General features: G+C 40.6%; 1 pseudogene; it reads right to left on the reverse strand.

The window, feature by feature from the left end:
* Nucleotides 1-6797: 6797 nt before the first annotated feature.
* Nucleotides 6798-21981, reverse strand: part of LOC117301774 — a 33222-nt pseudogene continuing 18038 nt past the window's right edge.

The following is a 21981-nucleotide window of genomic DNA, read 5'->3' on the forward strand; positions in this document are numbered from 1 at the left end:
TCTATCTGAAAGCTCACTGATTCTAAAGTTCATACCGGTACTAATCCTCCAGAGAAATATTTCTATCTGAAAACTCACTGATTCTAAAGTTCATACCAGTACCAATCCTCTAGAGAAATATTTGCATCTGAAAGCTCACTGATTCTAAAGTTCATACCAGTACCAATCCTCCAGAGAAATATTTTCATCTGAAAGCTCACTGATTCTAAAGTTCATACCAGTACCAATCCTCCAGAGAAATATTTCCATCTGAAAGCTCACTGATTCTAAAGTTCATACCGGTACTAATCCTCCAGAGAAATATTTCCATCTGAAAGCTCACTGATTCTAAAGTTCATAACAGAACCAATCCTCCAGGAAATATTTCCATCTGAAAGCTCACTGATTCATAAGTTCATACCAGTACCAACCCTCCAGAGAAATATTTTCATCTGAAAGCTCACTGATTCTAAAGTTCATACCAGTACCAATCTTCCAGAGAAATATTTCCATCTGAAAGCTCACTGATTCTAAAGTTCATACCAGTACCAATCCTCTAGAGAAATATTTCCATCTGAAAGCTCACTGATTCTAAAGTTCATACCAGTACCAATCCTCTAGAGAAATATTTCCATCTGAAAGCTCACTGATTCTAAAGTTCATACCAGTACCAATCCTCTAGAGAAATATTTCCATCTGAAAGCTCACTGATTCTAAAGTTCATACCAGTACCATTCCTCCAGAGAAATATTTCCATCTGAAAGCTCACTGATTCTAAAGTTCATACCAGTACCAATCCTCTAGAGAAATATTTCCATCTGAAAGCTCACTGATTCTTAAGTTCATACCAGTACCAATCCTCCAGAGAAATATTTCCATCTGAAAGCTCACTGATTCTAAAGTTCATACCAGTACCAATCCTCCAGAGAAATATTTTCATCTGAAAGCTCACTGATTCTAAAGTTCATACCAGTACCAATCTTCCAGAGAAATATTTCCATCTGAAAGCTTACTGATTCTATGGTATTATGGTATTTTAAAGAGCATCACCCGCTCTAACGAAAAAAAGTTTAACTTTTACTTTTAATGGTCAGGAACCATGACAAAAATTTAAAACGTTTCTTATAAAACACATAATAATTGGTCATGTGATATATTGTCGGGATCCCGACAAAAACTAATTTTGAGCACTTAATTTCACTGCTACTAATAATTGGCGGACTTTTTCGAGCAATGGCTCAAATGAAAGCTTGTAACTTTCTCGACTCCCATCAAAATACCTATTTAATTTTAAATTAAATTTTCTGGGTCAAATCGGCCAAAAATCTGGCATAGCATCTTTAATAATAAAATTTATATATAAATTATGATTGAAAAGTCAAATTCAAATGCAAACAAACAGACAAGTAACATTTTTAACCCTTTTAGCTTTTCAGGTGAATTCACCCTTCAAATTTAATGAGTGAAAAACACAATAAATGCAATTGTTATAAACTTAGATTAGAACTAGGATCATGTACTTTTTTATGTCAACACTCAAAGGCAGTAAACACTATTGGTAAGTAGTCAAATTAATTATTAGCATAAAACCTTTCGAGTAATAGGGAGAGGTTGGTAGTACAAAATATTGTGAGAAACGGCTCCCTCTGAAGTGAAGTAGTTTTCGAGATATGAGTAAGTTTCCACGAATTTAATTTCGAGACCTCAGGTTTAGAATTTGAGGTCTCGAAATCAAGCATCTGAACGCACACAACTTCGTGTGACAACGGTTTTTTAAAAATTTATTTAATTATTATCTCGCAACTTCGACAACCGATTGAGTTCAAATTTTCACAGGTTTGTTATTTTGTGCATAACTATGTTAAGATACACCAAGTGAGAAGACTGGTCTTTGACAATTACCAATAGTGTCCAGTGTCTTTAAGGCTGCTATTGCTCTGTTTTCATTGTGATTTTGACTCAAACTTGTGTAAATGCTGACCAGACTATTTTCATAATTTTGTTAACCCAAGTTTCACCCAAATGCTGGACTAAATAAACCCCTTGTAATTTTGTCAATATTATTTGAACCCCCAAAAATAGATTGTGTACAAACATTTGATTAAAATGCTGTCCAGCATTTTAATCAAATATTTTTACATTTCTTTTCCCTTTTAGTAGTAAGCTAATTTTTGTTTTGTTGACAAACATTTGATTAAAATTCTGGACTCACCCCTTTAAATATTTTGACACCCCTTGCATTTTTTGACCGAACATTTATTAAAATCCTTTGACAAAAATTGAGTAAAACCATTTGCACTTCTAATACTCTACAAATGATCAATTTTCATGGAAACACTGTAGCAACATATAAATACACAACACTACAAACTCTCAATAAGAAGTTCCATGTAGTTTTGCTTAGAAAAAAACCCTGGATAGGTGTTTAAAAGGGGAAAAGTCCCGAATGGAAAGCTCACTGAATATAAAGTTCATACCAGTACCAATCCTCCAGAGAAATATTTCCATCTGAAAGCTCACTGATTCTAAAGTTCATACCAGTACCAATCCTCCACAGAGAAATATTTCCATCTAAAAGCTCACTGAATATAAAATTCATACCAGTACCAATCCTCCAGAGAAATATTTCCATCTAAAAGCTCACTGATTCTAAAGTTCATACCAGTACCAATCCTCCAGAGAAATATTTCCATCTGAAAGCTCACTGATTCTAAAGTTCATACCAGTACCAATCCTCCAGAGAAATATTTCCATCTGAAAGCTCACTGATTCTAAAGTTCATAACAGAACCAATCCTCCAGGAAATATTTCCATCTGAAAGCTCACTGATTCATAAGTTCATACCAGTACCAACCCTCCAGAGAAATATTTTCATCTGAAAGCTCACTGATTCTAAAGTTCATACCAGTACCAATCTTCCAGAGAAATATTTCCATCTGAAAGCTCACTGATTCTAAAGTTCATACCAGTACCAATCCTCCAGAGAAATATTTCCATCTGAAAGCTCACTGATTCTAAAGTTCATACCAGTACCAATCCTCCAGAGAAATATTTCCATCTGAAAGCTCACTGATTCTAAAGTTCATAACAGAACCAATCCTCCAGGAAATATTTCCATCTGAAAGCTCACTGATTCATAAGTTCATACCAGTACCAACCCTCCAGAGAAATATTTTCATCTGAAAGCTCACTGATTCTAAAGTTCATACCAGTACCAATCTTCCAGAGAAATATTTCCATCTGAAAGCTCACTGATTCTAAAGTTCATAACAGAACCAATCCTCCAGGAAATATTTCCATCTGAAAGCTTACTGATTCTAAAGTTCATAATAGAACCAATCTTCCAGAGAAATATTTCCATCTGAAAGCTCACTGATTCTAAAGTTCATACCAGTACTAATCCTCCAGAGAAATATTTCCATCTGAAAGCTCACTGATTCTAAAGTTCATACCAGTACCAATCCTTCAGAGAAATATTCCATCTGAAAGCTCACTGATTCTCAAGTTCATACCAGTACTAATCCTCCAGAGAAATATTTTCATCTGAAAGCTCATTGATTATAAAGTTCATACCAGTACTAATCCTCCAGAGAAATATTTCCATCTGAAAGCTCACTGATTCTAAAGTTCATACCAGAACCAACCCTTCAGAAAAATATTCATTTTTTATTTTAAACAGGAAAATTTGCTCGGGGCCCAATTTCGTAGAGCTGCTTAAGCAAAAATATTTGCTAATGCAAAAAATTCCTTGCTTAGTAAAACCAGATTACAGGCCAAGACTCCACTCAATTGTTATGCTAAGTAAACAACAGCTAAATACCAGTCAATAAGCAATGTATATGGAATGAAATTTCGGCCAGTAACTTGTGTAAAATAAGCAAGCTATTTTCGCGCTTAAGCAAATTTTTTGCTTAAGCAGCTCAATGAAATTGGCCCTGGTCTTTGACTTATTTACCAACATTCTTAAAAGTTTCAAGCACTATTTTCTGCCTGAGCACCTTCATAAGATTAGGCCGCTCTTCAAACTTCTACCAATCAATTATTAATAAAAATGTATTAAGTGATAATAAGTATGAACAGATCTTTTGAATTAAAGGCAGTGGACACTATTGGTAATTACTCAAAATAAATATTAGCATAAAACCTTTCTTGGTGATGGGGAGAGGTTGATGGTATAAAACATTGTGAGAAACGGCTCCGTCTGAAGTGCCATAGTTTTTGAGAAATAAGTAATTTTCCACGAATTTGATTTCGAGACGTCACATTTAGAACTTGAGGTCTCGAAATCAACCATCTAAACGCACACAACTTCGTGTGACAAGGGTGTTTTTTCTTTCATTAGTATCTCGCAAGTTCAAGACCAATTGAGCTCAAATTTTCACAGGTTTGTTATTTTATGCATATTTTGAGATACACCAACTGTGAAGGCTAGTCTTTGACAATTACCAATAGTGTCCACTGTCTTTAAGTGATAATAAGTATGAACAGATCTTTTGAATTAAAGCCATTGGACACTTTCGGTAAACAGTATTGTCTAAAGGCCCACACTTCATGTATCACAACTTGGGTATAAAATAACAAACCTGTGAAAATTTAGGCTCAATCGGTCATCGGAAGAAAATAACGGGAAAACCCACCGTTGTTTCCACACGTTTCGCCGTGTCATGACATGTGTTTAAAATAATCCGTAATTCTTGATATCGAGAATTGATATTGTTTTAATGTTTTCTCAAAAAGTAAAGCATTTCATGGAATAATATTTCAAGAGAAGTCTTTCACCATTACCTTCTGTAAACCCTGTAAGTTATTTGTAAATCTGTGAACTTTTAATTTTTACTCTGTACCGAAAGTGTCCAATTGCTTTAATATACAGGTACTATTTTACAATCAAACAATTTTACAATTGATTTAAATATACATCCGATCTACATATAATACAAAATGTTCACTATGTTCAACTTTACAAATAAAAATATAATTCTCACAACAAACTAAAAACCACATCATAATAATAAATATTGAAATGTGAGATAATTTGTTTTGATAATAAAGTTATTGATAATCATTAAGAGTTGAGAAGATGAACTGTTTGGTAAATTTTTTGTTTAAAAAATATCCCTTCCTGGGAATTCACAAACTCCCTGAAGACAGTGTAAAAACCAAGGGCAAGTTCAAGTGTGCACCATGGTTAGAGAATAAAAGGGTAGCGATGAGTTCTTTAAAACTGGCAGGGTTGTGGTCGTGTGATAAAGGCCCTCGCCTTCGGCTCAGGCCTTTATTACACGTCCATAATCCTGCAAGAATTTAAACGTCCGTTTAAGAACGAGTTACTTCTCTTTTATTCCCATTCATAAATGCCTTGGTTAAAAGGCATAATAAAGTAAGAAACTCTGTAAAACTTGTCCCTTTTCCAACGTCCTTGATACGTGGGTTGCATTTTTATGCCTGAGACAATTTTCAAAAATGCAATCATGCGCGTAAATAGTCTTGGTGCAAGACAATTCTCATTTTCCTTTCACACACAGCGCAGCTAACTCACCAACAGCTCCGAGAAACGTCTCCCCTTGCACCAAGACTAGCATGTAGTATCCAAAAACAAACAATAAACACAGCTCCAGCTGGTCATTATCAACCGTTTAAACACCCCAGTGTGACGCGCTTTCCACCAATAGGAATGGCGAACCTGTCTGAGGTATTTATGAATAAAGGTTTACTATTTTTACTTGAATCCAGGCTGGTGGACTATTGTGGTCGACCATTGGTGGGCTATTGTGGTCGACCATTTTGAACCAGCCTCAGGGCCCTGCAGCCGATTTCACGAAACGCTAAGATTAATCCTATCCCGAGTTAGGACGAGTAACTTGTCCTAACTTAGGATTAATCTTAAGGTCTGCATGCTACAGCACAGGGTTGGGACTGGTCCTAAGTCCTCACTAAGTTATGAAGAGTTTGGTGAAATCGACGGCAGGTTTATTCACTGGTCCCAATAGCCTGCTTCATTCTAACATGTGCGAAGCGCAGAGGGCAACCAGTGACACTATAGTGATCACTCGCAAGGCAATACCGTGGTACTGATGGTTGACAAGGCTTCAAAACGAGTCGTTCGAGAGAGTGTGCACTACGCATGTATTTTGCTCGCCAGAAGTCGACTAAAATGTGTGCACTCGAACTTAATCCGAGATGGCGATAGCCAATCTCTCTCGTACATTTTAACATTCATAATTTTGAATTGCACAAATCAACAATGGTGATTCAGTAACTAGATGACAATAAATATATTGCTTGTGCTGATCTACCCAGTTTCAAACTGTTTAACGAACTAAACAACGATCTTCCATGCACCTTTTTTTAAATACTGGAGGTGGTAGAGACACCAAGGCCAAGACCAGCAGCCAATTTCACAAAACTTTTGCAGCGTTTAAGGAGCAACTTGCGCCATAAACGTGGACTTGTGCAGGTGCATTTCTAAGGAGTGCACCGGTAACGATGTTCGTCGGTTCGCTGTATTTCTTTTGCTGATCTGCCAGTTTCAAACTGTTAAACGAGCTTAACAACGATCTTCCTCATTTCTTTTTCAAATACTGGAGGTTGCAGAGACACCAAGGCCAAGATCAGGGCAACAAGAATTGTCCTTTTTGACAGAGCTCAGTAAAACACTTCTAAGGAGTGCACCGATAACAATGTTCTTTAGTTCACTGTATTTCTTGTGTGGGTCTGCCAGGTTTCAAAAACAAGCCTACACAGCTCTTCCTCGCTCTTTTTTCAAATACTGGAGGTTGCAGAAACACAGGCAAAGACCAGAGCAACAACAATTGTCCTCAGTAAAACATTTCTAAGGAGTGCACCGGTAACGATGTTCTTCGGGTCACTGTATTTCTCGTACTGATCTGCCCAGTTTCAAACTGTTTAACGAGCTTAACGACGAACTTCTTCACCCCTTTTTCAAATACTGGAGGTGTAGGAGAAACCGGCCGACTTGGACCAGGAGAGCTTGTCGCAGAGGCAACCGCCATCGTTGATGCTTTTGGTTCTTGAGTCTGCTCAGCCACTGGTGGCGCCGGAAGGTCAGGTGGCGCCGGAAGGTCAGGTGGTGCCGGAAGGTCAGGTGGTGCCGGAAGGTCAGGTGGTGCCGGAAGGTCAGGTGGTGCCGGAAGGTCAGGTGGTGCCGGAAGGTCAGGTGGTGCTGGAAGGTCAGGTGGTGCTGGAAGGTCAGGTGGTGCCGGAAGGTCAGGTGGTGCCGGAAGGTCAGGTGGTGCCGGAAGGTCTGGTGGTGCCGGAAGGTCAGGTGGTGCCGGAAGGTCAGGTGGTGCCGGAAGGTCAGGTGGTGCCGGAAGGTCAGGTGGTGCTGGAAGGTCAGGTGGTGCTGGAAGGTCAGGTGGTGCCGGAAGGTCAGGTGGTGCCGGAAGGTCAGGTGGTGCCGGAAGGTCTGGTGGTGCCGGAAGGTCAGGTGGTGCCGGAAGGTCAGGTGGTGCTGGAAGGTCAGGTGGTGCCGGAAGGTCAGGTGGTGCCGGAAGGTCAGGTGGTGCCGGAAGGTCAGGTGGTGCCGGAAGGTCAGGTGGTGCTGGAAGGTCAGGTGGTGCTGGAAGGTCAGGTGGTGCCGGAAGGTCAGGTGGTGCCGGAAGGTCAGGTGGTGCCGGAAGGTCTGGTGGTGCCGGAAGGTCAGGTGGTGCCGGAAGGTCAGGTGGTGCTGGAAGGTCAGGTGGTGCCGGAAGGTCAGGTGGTGCCGGAAGGTCAGGTGGTGCCGGAAGGTCAGGTGGTGCCGGAAGGTCAGGTGGTGCCGGAAGGTCAGGTGGCGCCGGAAGGTCAGGTGGCGCTGGAGCGTCGGGAGGGGGTGAAGGTGGAGCCGACTGGGGAGGGGGGAGCTTGGCAACTGTCTGCGCCAGGGAGGACTGGAAGTCCAGTGTGTTCGCCAAGTTGTGAAAGAGATCTGAGCTGATGATGTCAGCTCTATCTTAGATGCCCGGTACGATGTCCGATTGCTTGTTGATGACGATGCAGTCGTTGGACGTGCTCACCAGTTGGTCGTGGACTTGGCACAGCTTCAGAAAGATTTCATATCTGAAAAAAAGGGTTTAATGAAAACATTAATAGTAACAATAAAAGGGTTTTATATCGTGCTTTTCAAACTCGAAGGGCTTCCAACATCATTACCCCTGGTCACTGAGCCATTTTCCTCATTCCATAAACCGTCTCAGCTCCCTGAGGAGTATTACAGCCTGTGCAACAAATATTATGCGCAACTAAGCTAAACCAATCACAAGAACCATCTCTGCCCTCAGAGGTACACATTTACTCCTGGGTGGAAAGAAGCAATTAGAGTTTAAAAGTGTCTTACACTTGGGACCTAAAGCCGTGGAAGTGTCGTGGCAGAGCGGTAAGAGCACCAAATTCAAACTCTGGTGTTTCTGATCAGCAGAATGTGGGTTTGAGTCCCAGTCGTGAAGCATGTAAAAGAATAATAATAATAATAATAATAATAATAACCATATTTATAACGCGCATTTTGCCAAAGGATACAAAGCGCCAGGTATTATTACTGCAAGGAGTGGGCCGAATTATGAGATATAAGACCTAATCCTTCAGCACCATGTAATGGTTTACAAGGTGCTATGGCGCAATATGCTGCCAATCCAGCCAGGAACACCGGGGCGAACCCCTTCTCTTTTCGATAAGTGCACTGGGTTCTTTTACATGCGTTTACACAACACATGGGACCAACGGCTTTACGTCCCATCCGAAGGACGAAGCAATGGTTAAGTGTCTTGCTTAAGGACACAGGTGTCATGGCTGGGGATTAGAACCCACACTCTGCTGATCAGAAACACCAGAGTTTTAGTTCGGAGCTCTTAACCGCTCGGCCACGACACTTCCACAAAAGAACCCAGTGTACTTATGGAAAAGAGAAGGGGTTCGCCCCCGCGTTCCCGGGTATGGCTGCTGTATGCGTCGTAGCACCTTGTAAATCCTTATAAGGTGCTACATTATTTGGGTCTCATAATTTATCACTGCAATAACCTATCTTTCTGAAAGTTTGTATAAATGTACTATACGCCTTGAGTACCTTGTTTGGTAGATATGTACGTGCGCTATATAAGACTTTGATATTATTATATAACATTTGAATGCACGTAAAAGAACCAAGTGACATGACATGGTGCTACATAAAGGAATAGGTCTCATACTTCAACATGTAGCTATACATATACATGTACACACATATCTTGTGATTGATTTAGCACCATGTTAAAGGCAGTGGACACTATTGGTAATTAATAGCTCAAAATATCTTTTTGCATGAAACCCGACTTGGTAACGTGTAATGGGGAGAGGTTGATGGTATAAAACATTGTGAGAAACGGCTCCCTCTGAAGGGACGTATTTTTCGAGAAAGAAGTAATTTTCCACGGAATTGATTTCGAGACCTCAGATTTAGAATTTGAGGTCTTGAAATCAAGCATCTGCTTCTTCCATTATTATCGCCCGACCAATTGAGCTCAAACTTTCACAGATTAGGGTATAACCTATCTCTCTGAAAGTTTGTGGACACTCAGCGCCTTGAGTACCTTAATTGGTAAATACGTGCACTATAAGACTTTGATATAATAAAACTTGTAGGAAATACTGACAGCCGTCGCATAGGGATCTCACTGTGATATGCGCTGTATAAGAATAGTTTAATATTATTATTACCTTAGTGCAATGAGATCATTCTTCAAGTTTCGGAGGTCAGCTTTGGAAACCTCGGCCGTGGTGCTACACTCATCGGCAGTCTTCTCGGCCACATACCGCTCAAGAAGCCGACCGATGACTCGCTGTAAACGAGAAAACATCAATTGTAAATAGATTGACGACAATAATAATAATAATAATAATAATAATAATAATAATAATAATAATAATAATAATAATAATAATAATAATAATAATAATAATAATAATAATAATAATAATAATAATAATAATAATAATAATAATAATAATAATAATAATAATAATAATAATAATAATAATAATAATAATAATAATAATAATAATAATAATAATAATAATAATAATAATAATAATAATAATAATAATAATAATAATAATAATAATAATTCCCACGGTCAAATGTTAGTAGACTCTATCTTCCGAGGTCAGAGGGCGGAAGGGGGTTGCTTAGCGTGGCGGACAGTGTTAACATCGAGCGCAGAAGCTTGCATTGTCATGTCAGGAGGACCGAGGAGAGCTTGTTGAAAGTTGCACAAAGGTACACGAGGGCAGACGAAGTTGGGCCGAAAGAGTACAAGAGGGAAAGGAAGGAGGAAAGACATCAAGATTGGAGGAACAAACCACTTCATGGCCGGTTCTTGAGGTGTACTGAGGAAGTGGCCAGCAGCAAGTCATGGAATTGGTTAAAGAGTGGAGAACTAAAGAAGGAAACAGAGGGCTTTATTACTGCGGCGCAAGACCAGTCTCTAAGGACAAATGTAATGAAGGCAAGGATAGAGAAAGCAAACGTCTCTCCTATGTGTAGAATGTGCAATAAAGCAGAGGAGACTGTATTTCATATTGTTAGCGAATGCAGTAAGATGGCCCAGACGGAGTACAAAGGAAGACATGACAAGCTGGCCAAGGTGATTCACTGGGATCTGTGTAAGAAGTATGGTGTCAAAGTACTTGCGAAATGGTACGACCATGTTCCTGAGAAAGTTGTAGAGAACGACCAGGTCAAGATCCTATGGGACTTTAACATTCAGACCGATCATGTTATACAACATAGGCGTCCGGATGTTGTGCTATTAGATAAGACGAAGAAGTGTCATCTCATTGACATAGCGGTGCCAGGTGATATAAGGGTAGCTTCGAAGGAGATGGAAAAGATCGAGAAGTACCAGGACCTGGCCAGGGAACTTCGTAAGATTTGGCAGGTAAAGGTAAAAGTAGTCCCCGTGGTGGTTGGAGCACTTGGCACCATTCCCAAAGCACTGGGGAAACATCTAGATGAAATAGGGACAAATGTGAGGGTAGATCTATTACAGAAGGCAGCGCTTTTGGGAACAGCGAGGATCCTGAGAAAGACCCTTGAGATCTAAGGCTACGGGACGTAGCCCGGCTCGAGGAGTTACCAGCACAAAGGAAAATGAAATCTTTCTTTTGCATGCTGTGATAAAATGAAATAATAATAATAATAATAATAATAATAATAATAATAATAATAATAATAATAATAATAATAATAATAATAATAATAATAATAATAAACCGTTTTTATAATGCGCATTACACACGGAGTCCCAATGCACTGTACAAAGTCAAAATTAGATAGACTTTAACAAGTGAGTTTTGAGAAGGCGTTTGAATAAATCCAGAGTTTGTGCGTCTTTGATGTTAAGGGGGAGTTTGCTCCAAAGACTAAGAGAAGACGTGGAAAATGCACGTTGGTCGTAAGACTTAGTTGAGGCCGATGAACAGGCAAGTAGAGATTGTGATTGGGAACGGAGATTTCTTGAAGGCTGGTATTTGTGAATAAGTTCTGACAAATAAGTAGGTGCGTTGCCATGGATACAGGTATATGTCAGAAGGAGGGTTTTGTACACAATCCGCTGTCTAACCGGAAGCCAGTGTAAGTCCGAGAAAATTGGTGACATATGGTCACAGGTTTTGGATCGTGTGACTTATATACCGCTTCACACAACAGTCCCGAAGCGCTTTACAAAAATTAATGAGTAAACAGGTAAGTTTGGATAGTAAAGCTGACAAAGCTGTTGTTGATGATCTGAATGTCGAAGTTGCAGCCACAAAGATGTTAGGTGGACTCAACAGTGATATTGCTAAACTGACAAATAGAATAGACCTGATGCAGAAAGAGCCTGAGGAGAGAGCGAAGCGTAAGAAAAATGCTGTTATCAGAGGGTTTAACCTGAGCATGATGTAGCCAATACAAGAAGTGATGATGACCAGATAATTGACTCTGTTCTCAGTACAGATATGAATGATTTGGATGCATGCAACAAATTATTCAAAAGTATAGGGGGAACTGACATTGTACCAAAGGCGGTGCATTGACTAGGAAGAAGAAATTCAGACGGTAAACCCAGACCATTAAAACTCCGTCCTAATTGTTGTTATTTTACCACCTCCTTTTTAGTTTTATTATCATGCTATTATTTTAGTCCAACCCACTTTGAGCATGTTGAGTTCAATTGTTCATTTTTGTTTGTGTTTACTGCTTTTATTTTGACCGTCATTTTTTTGTTTTTTTTATTTGTCTTGCATTTTAAAACAAGCCTTTCTGTCTTCTGTAAATGTTTCATATTGGTTTGCTCCGTATCCTTTGCATTATATTATTATTTTTATTTCACTTAATTCCACTTAATTTCACTTATTTTAAATAATTGAATTGATAATGGGGGTACATCGATTCTATAAATTTGTGTCTATTTTTTTTCTAAATACTTGTATGACATCTCCTTTGTTTCAGACTATGTGAAAAGTTACAGAAGCTTCACCTGGATAAAGCTTGTGGACCGAATGGACAGCAATGCCAACTTGTATGACATCTCCTTTATTTCAGACTACGTGAAAAGTTACAGAAGCTTCACCTGAATAAAGCTTGTGGACCGAATGGACAGCAATGCCAACTTGTATGACATCTCCTTTATTTCAGACTACGTGAAAAGTTACAGAAGCTTCACCTGAATAAAGCTTGAGGACCAGATGGACACCACTGCCAACTTGTATGTATGACATCTCCTTTATTTCAGACTATGTGAAAAGTTACAGAAGCTTCACATAAGTAAAGCTTGAGGACCAGATGGACACCACTGCCAACTTGTATGTATGACATCTCCTTTATTTCAGACTATGTAAAGAGTTACAGAAGCTTCACATAAGTAAAGCTTGAGGACCAGATGGACACCACTGCCAACTTGTATGTATGACATCTCCTTTATTTCAGACTATGTGAAAAGTTACAGAAGCTTCATATAAGTAAAGCTTGAGGACCAGATGGACACCACTGCCAACTTGTATGTATGACATCTCCTTTATTTCAGACTATGTGAAGAGTTACAGAAGCTTCACCTGAATAAAGCTTGTGGACCAGATGGACTTCCGGCGTAGTTCCACAAGATTGAAGGGATGCGAACATTACACCACTCTTCAAGAAAGGCTCAAGACTTAGTCCCAACAACTACAGGCCAGTATCACTCACAAGTCAGGTGGTGAAGATTTTGGAGAAGATTGTGTATGACCAACATATGGAATTCATTGTTGATGATAGTATCTCCTGTGAGCAACAAGGCTTCCAGAAAAATATGCTCCTGTGTGACGCAGCTTCTTTAATGCCTCTGTGACTGGACTGTAGCACACGACAAAAAAAACCTGGTGTTGACGTAATCTACTTTGATTTTCGAAAGGTCTTTGACACAGTGCCCCACAAGCATCTACTGTACAAGCTTCATTATCTTGGTATAAGACGACATGCTTCAGCCTATATTGAAGGTTTCCTGAGCCGCCGTAGACAGAGAGTTGTACTCAGAAATGGAGTCTCCAACTGGAAACCTGTAACAATCAGAGTTCCACAAGGATCCATCCTAGGACCTATCTTGCTCTATGTGAATGACATTCCCGATTATGTATCCACCACCGCAAATATGTTTGCTGACGATACTTAAGTCTACAGTAAAATAAATGACATTACAGATTGTGACACCCTGCAAAATGACTTAAATTCTCTTGCTGTATGGTCCAAATTATGGCTGCTTGAATTTTACGCAGAGAAATGTGTTGTTCTTCGCATCAAGCAATCCCTCGACTACCAATACCATTACTCATTGAATGGAGTCTATCTACAGGAGGTTGAGGAACAGAAAGACTTGGGTATCAAAGCTTGTAACACCATGGCAATCTTCTGTCAAGCCTTTTTCACAATGTCTTGGATGTGCTTTGTAGGGAACAAAGCACATCCAAGACATTGTGAAAAAGGCTTGACAGAAGATTGCCATGGTCAGAAGATGCTTCTCCGGATTTGACGAGGAAAAAGTCACCATCTTATATTAAGTCCCTCATCCATCCGGCTCTAGAGTATGCTTCGTCTGCCTGGAGCCCATTAACCAAAAGTTATGAAATAACTAGAGAAGGTGCACAAAAGATGCCTACGCCTGTGCAAACGAAGATGTTAAGTTGGAATCTTTGCAAGAGAGGAGGACAAAAACAGACCTGATTGAAACCTATAAATGTTAATGGGTTATAAAAGACACCGGCTGACAACAAAGAACTCCTCCACAAAGAACTAAGAGGATATTCAAAGATTTTTTTCGTCAGAAGTACTAAATCAAAATTGGCAGGCCACTTCTTCTCAAATAGAGTGGTAAGAGTTGGCAACAGTTTGCCAGAGTCACTAATTTCTGCACCAAATGTGGCTACATTCAAGAGACAAATGAGAGTTCTGCCCAACAGCGAAAAAGAACTAACCAACCAAGTATACATGGTATACCAAGTATACGTACAAGTACAAGTAAGTATATAAAAAACGATTGTCGTTATTTTTATTATTAATCTGGGTGTGAGCAAATAAAATTGACTAGAGTGGGACTTGAACCAATGACCTGTGGATTAACTTACCGGCGCTCTACCAACTGAGCTATCCAGCAAAATGTTGCCGGTCTTCCAACGACAATATCTTTATTTGCGGGTTTCAAACAAACACATTACACAAACATTTAGTCTGAGTTTGAAAAAAAAGACAAATTTACTTGAGCTGGACTTTAACCGATGACCTCCTGATTAATGTATCGGCGCTCTACCAACTGAGCTATCAAGCCCAACATGCCCAATGTTGGCGGCCTCCCAAAGACAATATCTTTGGGGTGCCAAACACACATTTCAAACAAAAGGTACAGTACACAGGAAACACTCATACTCCTTTGAACATTCAATATTATCTATTATTGCCACTTTGCTCACACGTCACACGCCGCGACTGATGTCACACTATGTTCGTTGTCAATAGGTTTACGTGTAATCGCCACGTCACCTAAGATGCGCACTTCTCTGAACAACACACATTGACATTGACCACCAAAATGGCGCATCCAAGATTACTCTGGTGATGACGTCAGGTGAATTGGGTCAATATACCTCATGTATTGACTTCTCTAATCTGATTGATTAAAAGTGGAGTCATGGAAATAGCTGGGCCCCTTTTTTCTGTCAAGATGACATCACAATAGCAATCAACTGTGTCTGCCCTGAAAATAACGCAACGGTCGCAACTCCGTGAATTCAAAGGTCGCTCGTGTACTGTACGCATCTTTTTGTTGTTTAGTGAGCTATATTTTTGACCGCATGAGGCCGTTCTCAATTATATTTGTATCACTTCCAGGGGTATATGCGATTCGTCCTGCACATGTTTTAATCGCCGCTCTGTCACTTTTGTTGCGCCATAGTTTTAAGTTGCTTTAGAGGTGGATTATAAAGGCTTCTCTAAATGTCTTATTGTCTTGATGGATAAGATGTGTGTGGTGGTAATGTGTTCCAGTCTTGAATAACTATTTTGGGTATGAATGAGTAATACCCAGAAAGTGATAGTTTGACAGCGCCCTCACATGGTCAAAATAATACGGCGCATTTTAAGTTGATTCAGAGGTGGATTATAACGTCTCCTTTAAATGGCGTATTGTCTGTGATTGGTGATTGATTAGATGTCTGTGGTAGTTTAATAACTTTTTGGGGTATAAATGCATACACATCCAGAAGTGATACAAATATGTTTGGGAGCGCCCTCACGCAGTTAAAAATACGGCACACTGGTCATACTCTGTGAAGACCTGAGGTTCCTATCTCTGCCTTCTTTCCACCAAAACAACCTCTGGACTCTTTTGAAAGGGTGGAGGCCCCTGCTACACCATAACAGGTTATAAGCCACCTGAACACCATTGGCCTACAACCCGAACAAATTCCTAACATTGCAAAAACTTGTGGTCACAACTTCTCGAGCCGAGGTCGGCCCGAGTAGCGCCGGCTATTCTACTCTATAATAATAATAATTTGTGGGGCTAATCGTCCTTACTCGCAGCTAGAGCTGAATTGCGAAGGACGCGGCTACAACGTGTTCGAGAAGCAGGCATGCAAGGGCGCATTCAGCTGCCAGCCACATCAACCCATTATGACCACGGAGCACAGCCAAGATCGAAAGTGTTTGATTTTTTCCTGAGGGAGGAAAACCGGATAGTCTGGAAAACCTGTACGGCACAGCAGAGAACCAACGCACAACTCAACTCACATATGGCCCCGACCGGGAATCAAACCGGGGTCACCTTGGTGAGAGGCGAGCACTTTACGCACAAGCCAACCGTGCCACTCAATACGTGTGTAGATGGTAAATTTGCATCCGGGATAAAGAATATTAGTTTGAGTCCTGTGAAAAAATATCACAGGCATATTACTCGGGTGGGATTCGGACCCACGACCTTTGCAATTCTAGAGCAGTGTCTTACCAACTAGACTAGCCCGGTAGCTAGAGGCAGTTGGAATCCTATTCTACTCTAGAATGCCGGGGTTGTGGTTTCAATACAGTTTCTATCATTTGGATGATTTGAAATGTTTCATTATCACAAGCATTTGTGAAGAGTAAAAACCAAAATCAAATGATTTACCCCTACCACCACTGCAATTAAAGGCAGTAGACACTATTGGTAATTACTCAAAATAATTAGGAGCATAAAAACCTTGGATGGTAACTAGCAATGGAGAGCTGTTGATAGTATAAAACATTGTGAGAAACGGCTCCCTCTGAAGTAACAAAGTTTTCAAGAAAGATTTTAGAAATTAGATTTTGAGGTCCCGAAATCAAGCAAAGCACACAACTTCGTGTGACAAGGGTGTTTTTTTTTCCATTATTATCTTGCAACTTTGACGACCAATTGTGCTCAAATTTTTACAGGTTTGTTATTTTGTGCCTATATATGTTGAGATACACCATTAAGTGAGAATACTGGTCGTCGACAATTACCAATTAGTGACCAGTGTCTTTTTAAAACTTTAAAACAAACTTACAAATAGTCGTACTCCTTCCGTCCGTAGCCACTTATCATCGTAAATCGGCTTCATCTCCTCAACAGCAACCTCAGCCCAGCGACCCCGCTTCGAGAACAGATCAAAGATTCGCCGGAAGGCACTGGGCGTGGGTAGGAGGTTGAAAGGTGGAGGTACCCGTAGGTCATCCTGGAGGAACGTCATCCACATTGCGTAGCAGGAGAACATCCACTGCTGGTCAGCATTCTCCTGATCGCAAAAAACAAAAAATTAAGTGAGATTTTAAGTTTGCATGGCTTGTCGTGGCCAACTGGACATTCTTGCCTTGGTCATTGAGCCAATAAACATTCCATTAATATTTCTCAGCTCCCTGGGGAGTATACAACCTGGGCAACAGTAGTGCTCCAAAGACTTTTTCATACACAAATTCAACCTCTACCATCGCAGGTACCCATTCTTACCCCTAGGGATGAAGAGAAGCAGTTAAAGGCAGTGGACACTATTGGTAATTACTCAAAATAATTATTAGCATAAAACCTTTCTTGGTGACGAGTAAATGGGAGAGGCTGATGGTATTAAACCTTGTGAGAAACGGCTCCCTCTGAAGTGCCATAGTTTCCGAGAAAGAAGTAATTTTCCACGAATTTGATTTCGAGACCTCAGATTTAGAACTTGAGGTCTCGAAATCAACCATCTAAACGCACACAACTTCGTGTGACAGGGGTGTTTTTTCTTTCATCATTATCTCGCAAGTTCGATGACCGATTGAGCTCAAATTTTCACAGGTTTGTTATTTTATGTTTATGTTGAGATACACCAACTGTGAAGGCTAGTCTTTGACAATTACCAATAGTGTCCACTGCCTTTAAAGTAAAGCATCTTGCCCAAGGACACAAGTGCCATGACTTGGATTCGAACCCAATGACTTAACCACAAGAGCTAGAATTCGATACTCTCAACCACTCGGCCATGACACCCAACTTGGGTGGTACAATATGGACCACTGGTGCGTAAAGAGCTGGCTTCTCACTAATGTGGAAGTGTCGTGGCCGAGCGGTTAAGACGTGGGGTTAAACTAGTCCTTAATCCGAGCACCGCGGGTGTCCAAAAGATCAACATGACTTAGTCCAAAATTGGCTTGCGTTCACACAGTGAGTTTATCCTGGTCAAGCGGACTAAACTAGCCCACGATGTTGATTATTGGGTCATGCATCGGCGACCTTACCATTGCTGGTTCCGGTTTGTTACATTGTCCATGCGTTTACCACAGGGTTTCGATCCGCTATCGTCTCTACGAACCTCATGGTCATCATGTATTCCATCTTTAAAGACGGCAAAATCACTTCATATCCTTGCTTAGCCCCAGCACAAACGCAATTCTATTGTGCCCGCTAAAGTTTCCGTTCCGCACTGCCCTCGATGAACGAAACATTTACACGTTGTTGTTGAAAGCTTCAAATTAATTTCGAGTGTGAACTTTTGTAAGTATATCACAACTTAGTCATTGAGAAGTCGTAGCCTACACACATTCTCATGTTACGTTAAAAATTGTTTTTCAATTCAACATTAGTCTGGTACTCGTATTACTGTTACGTAAAGTTGTTGAGGGCAGGAACCAGATACAACCTAGTTTTCGAACCCAAACTTTGGTCTTAATTGTCGATCCCGTGTGTGTAACTTAGCTGTGATTAGATGCCACTTTCTTCAAAGCAAAACCCGTTCGTTATCATAAAGTAGCGTTTTGTACAGAAGAAGTGAATTTAAAAACTAAATAGTGCTACTAAAAATGAGAACTTGTTTTCGTGCGAGGTCCATTTTAAACATTTTCGGCGAAGGGGAATACCAGGGCCCCAACACTTAATGGTAACATAAAGGGAAGGCAGCGGAGAGACGCAAGGAGATATTATAGTATAGCTCCATGGATTCATGCAGACACCACCCAATACTCGCAGCCGATCCATCCATACACGTGGAATGACGTCACCTTTGTTGCCGCGGTCATTTGGGCTAAAATAGACCGGAAGTAGCAGGTCAGTTGCGTTCCAACGATGGTTTACTGGGCCTCGCAGCGGGGGTTGGTCGTAAAACCTGGGCTAAGTTAGGCTAGTCCACCAATTTTTTGGTTTAGTTTAGCCCAGCTCAGTGGGTCAAATTAACCCTCGCGGACCAGAATATTGCGTTCCCACGCAGGGTTAGTTTAGCACTTTTGGATTAAGGACTAGTTTAACCCCACGTCTGAACGTACCCATAGAGCACCGAATTCAATCTCTGGTGTTTCTGATCAGCAGAGTGTGGGTTCGAATCCCCAGCCGTGACACTGTATCCTTGAGCAAGACACTTAACCATTGCTTCGTCCTTCGGATGGGACGTAAAGCAGTTGGTCCCATGTGTTGTGTAACGCATGTAAAAGAACCCAGTGCACTTATCGAAAAGAGAAGGGGTTCGACCCGGTCTTCCTGGCTGTGGCTGCTGTATGCGCCGCAGCACCTTGTAAACCATGACAAGGTGCTAAATAATTGGGTCTCAGAGTTAATCACTGCAATAACCTATCTTTCTGAAAGTTTGTATACACTCAGCGCCTTGAGTACCTTGTTTGGTAGATACGTGCGTTATAAGACTTCGATATTATTAATGTGACCCTGATTCGATTCTCAGCTGAGGTCCTATTTGAGGAGTTATGCATTGGGTCTCTCCTATGCCATATGCCATGTATGCCACAGGGGTTTTTCTCAAGGCCCTCCAGTTTTCTCCCCCTTCATGAAAAATCAAACACATTTCTGGTTGTGCTCCGCTGCCGTGTTCATATATTGGTTGCTGTGGCTAGATGCCAGAGGCACCCTTACATGCCAGCAGCTCAAACACGTTGTAGCCACGCCCTTCACAGTTCAGCTTCTCTGCTGCGTGTAAGGATGACTAGGCCTCCCAAATGATTAATTATAAATATCAATAATGTAAATCACAGTAGTTATTTATTGTACCTCAATTTCGTTGTAAACGTTGCTCCATACAGCAATCAGAGCATTGAGGAGTACAATAATGACCAGGACGTAGAACGAAGCGTAGAGCAGAGAGCCGGACGTTTCTTTGACTACAGCTTCCGGGGGTAGATGTAACTCAGTCATCGGCATCAGACCAAACACTGACCAGTACAGGGTAATCAAAGACTGGAAAATACTGTGGAAAGAAAAAAAAAACAGTTTTATAAAACACAGTTTGATCCCATGTCCTGTGTGGGCATCTAAAAGACAGTGGACACTAGCTGCAATTGCTAAAAATAATTGTTAGCATAGAAACTGACTTGGTAACGAGCAATGGAAAGCTGTTGATAGTTAATAACATGTTGTAAAAGAGCAAGGTAATGACACTCTCAAATAATATAAGGCTTCAGGCCTGAAGAGCACAAAGAGCAATGGAGAGGCAAATGCTACGTACATGTACATGTATATCTCAATTAAAGGAACATGTTGCCTTGGATCTGTCGAGTTGGTCTTTGAAAAGCGTTTGTAACCGTTTGTTATAAAATGCATATGGTTAGAAAGATGTTTTAAAAGTAGAATACAATGATCCACACACATTTGCCTCGAAATTGGGTGGTTTTCCTTTTACTTTGCGAACTAACACGGTCAGCCATTTATGGGAGTCAAAAATTTGACTCCCATAAATGGCCGACCGTGATTGTCGACGTGGTAAAAAGAAAACCACACAATTTCGAGTGATACTTGTGTGGATCTCTATATTCTACTTTTAAAATATCTATCTAATCATATGCATTTTATAACAAATGGTTACAAACGCTTTTCAAAGACCAACTCGACCAATCCAAGGCAACGTGTTCCTTTAAGGACAGGATAAAATGCACAGAAATACGAAAGAAAAGAGTAAGAGACATCATTAGGACAAAAATAAAACAGCTGAGTGGAGATGGGCTGAGCAAACGGCCCAAAGAAATGACAAGAGATGGACAACAAGAATAATGGATTGGCAACCAAAGGACAGGGAAAAGGAAAAGAAGTAGACAGAGAAGAAGATGGAGAGATGACATCAGGGTTTATGCAGGAACAACATGGACCAGAACTGCAAGAAATAGAAATGAACTGTGTTTACTAGCCTTTAGTCAAGGCGCACGCTGCACCCCCCAGATGTCAAGCACGACCCCAGATATCAAGCACCAAAAAATGACCAGCGCGAGCAACAAAGTTTTTAGCAACTCGTTTTGTGGCATGATGTTTTTCTTTACTTTTTGCCACAGATTTTGGTGGGAGAAATGTAACGCACAATGCATGAGCGTGATGAGAAGTGGCCTATAAGAAGACACAATCACCATTGTTCACACGTCGCGTGCACGCCCATAACCCACACACAAATATTGGTGCACTGCAAAGTCACATGCCGAGGGCAACACACAGAAAGTGCATATGAACTGATCAGATAAACGAGTTATACCTAAAGGCGCTTCACACCTTCGCCACTCGCGCTGATCTTTTTTCATGCTTGATATCTGGGGGTGCCGCTGCCGCGTGCACCTTGATTAAAAGCTAGGTATTTACATGAGGAGAGCTATATCTTACACTGGATTAAAGGAACACGTTGCCTTGGATCGCACGATTTGGTCTATGAAAAGCATTTGAAACCGTTTACTATGATGTTTTAAAAGTAGAATATAATGATCCACACAAGTATCAATCAAAATTGCACGGTTTGCATTTTACGTCGCGAACTAACACGGTCGGCCATTTATGCAAGTCAAATGTTTGACTTCCACAAATGGCCGACCGTGTTTGTCGACGAGATAAAAGGAAAAACCACGCAACTTCGAGGCATATTTGTGTAGATCATTGTATTCTTATTTTACAACATCTTTCTAATCATGCATTTTATAACAAACAGTTACAAACACTTTTCAAAGACCAACTCGACCGATCCAAGGCAACGTGTTCCTTTAACACAGGCTAAATGATGATGATGATGAAGCATGTGTTTGGG

The sequence above is a fragment of the Asterias rubens genome, chromosome 17, assembly GCF_902459465.1.
Source record: "Asterias rubens chromosome 17, eAstRub1.3, whole genome shotgun sequence".
Lineage (NCBI taxonomy): Eukaryota > Metazoa > Echinodermata > Asteroidea > Forcipulatida > Asteriidae > Asterias > Asterias rubens.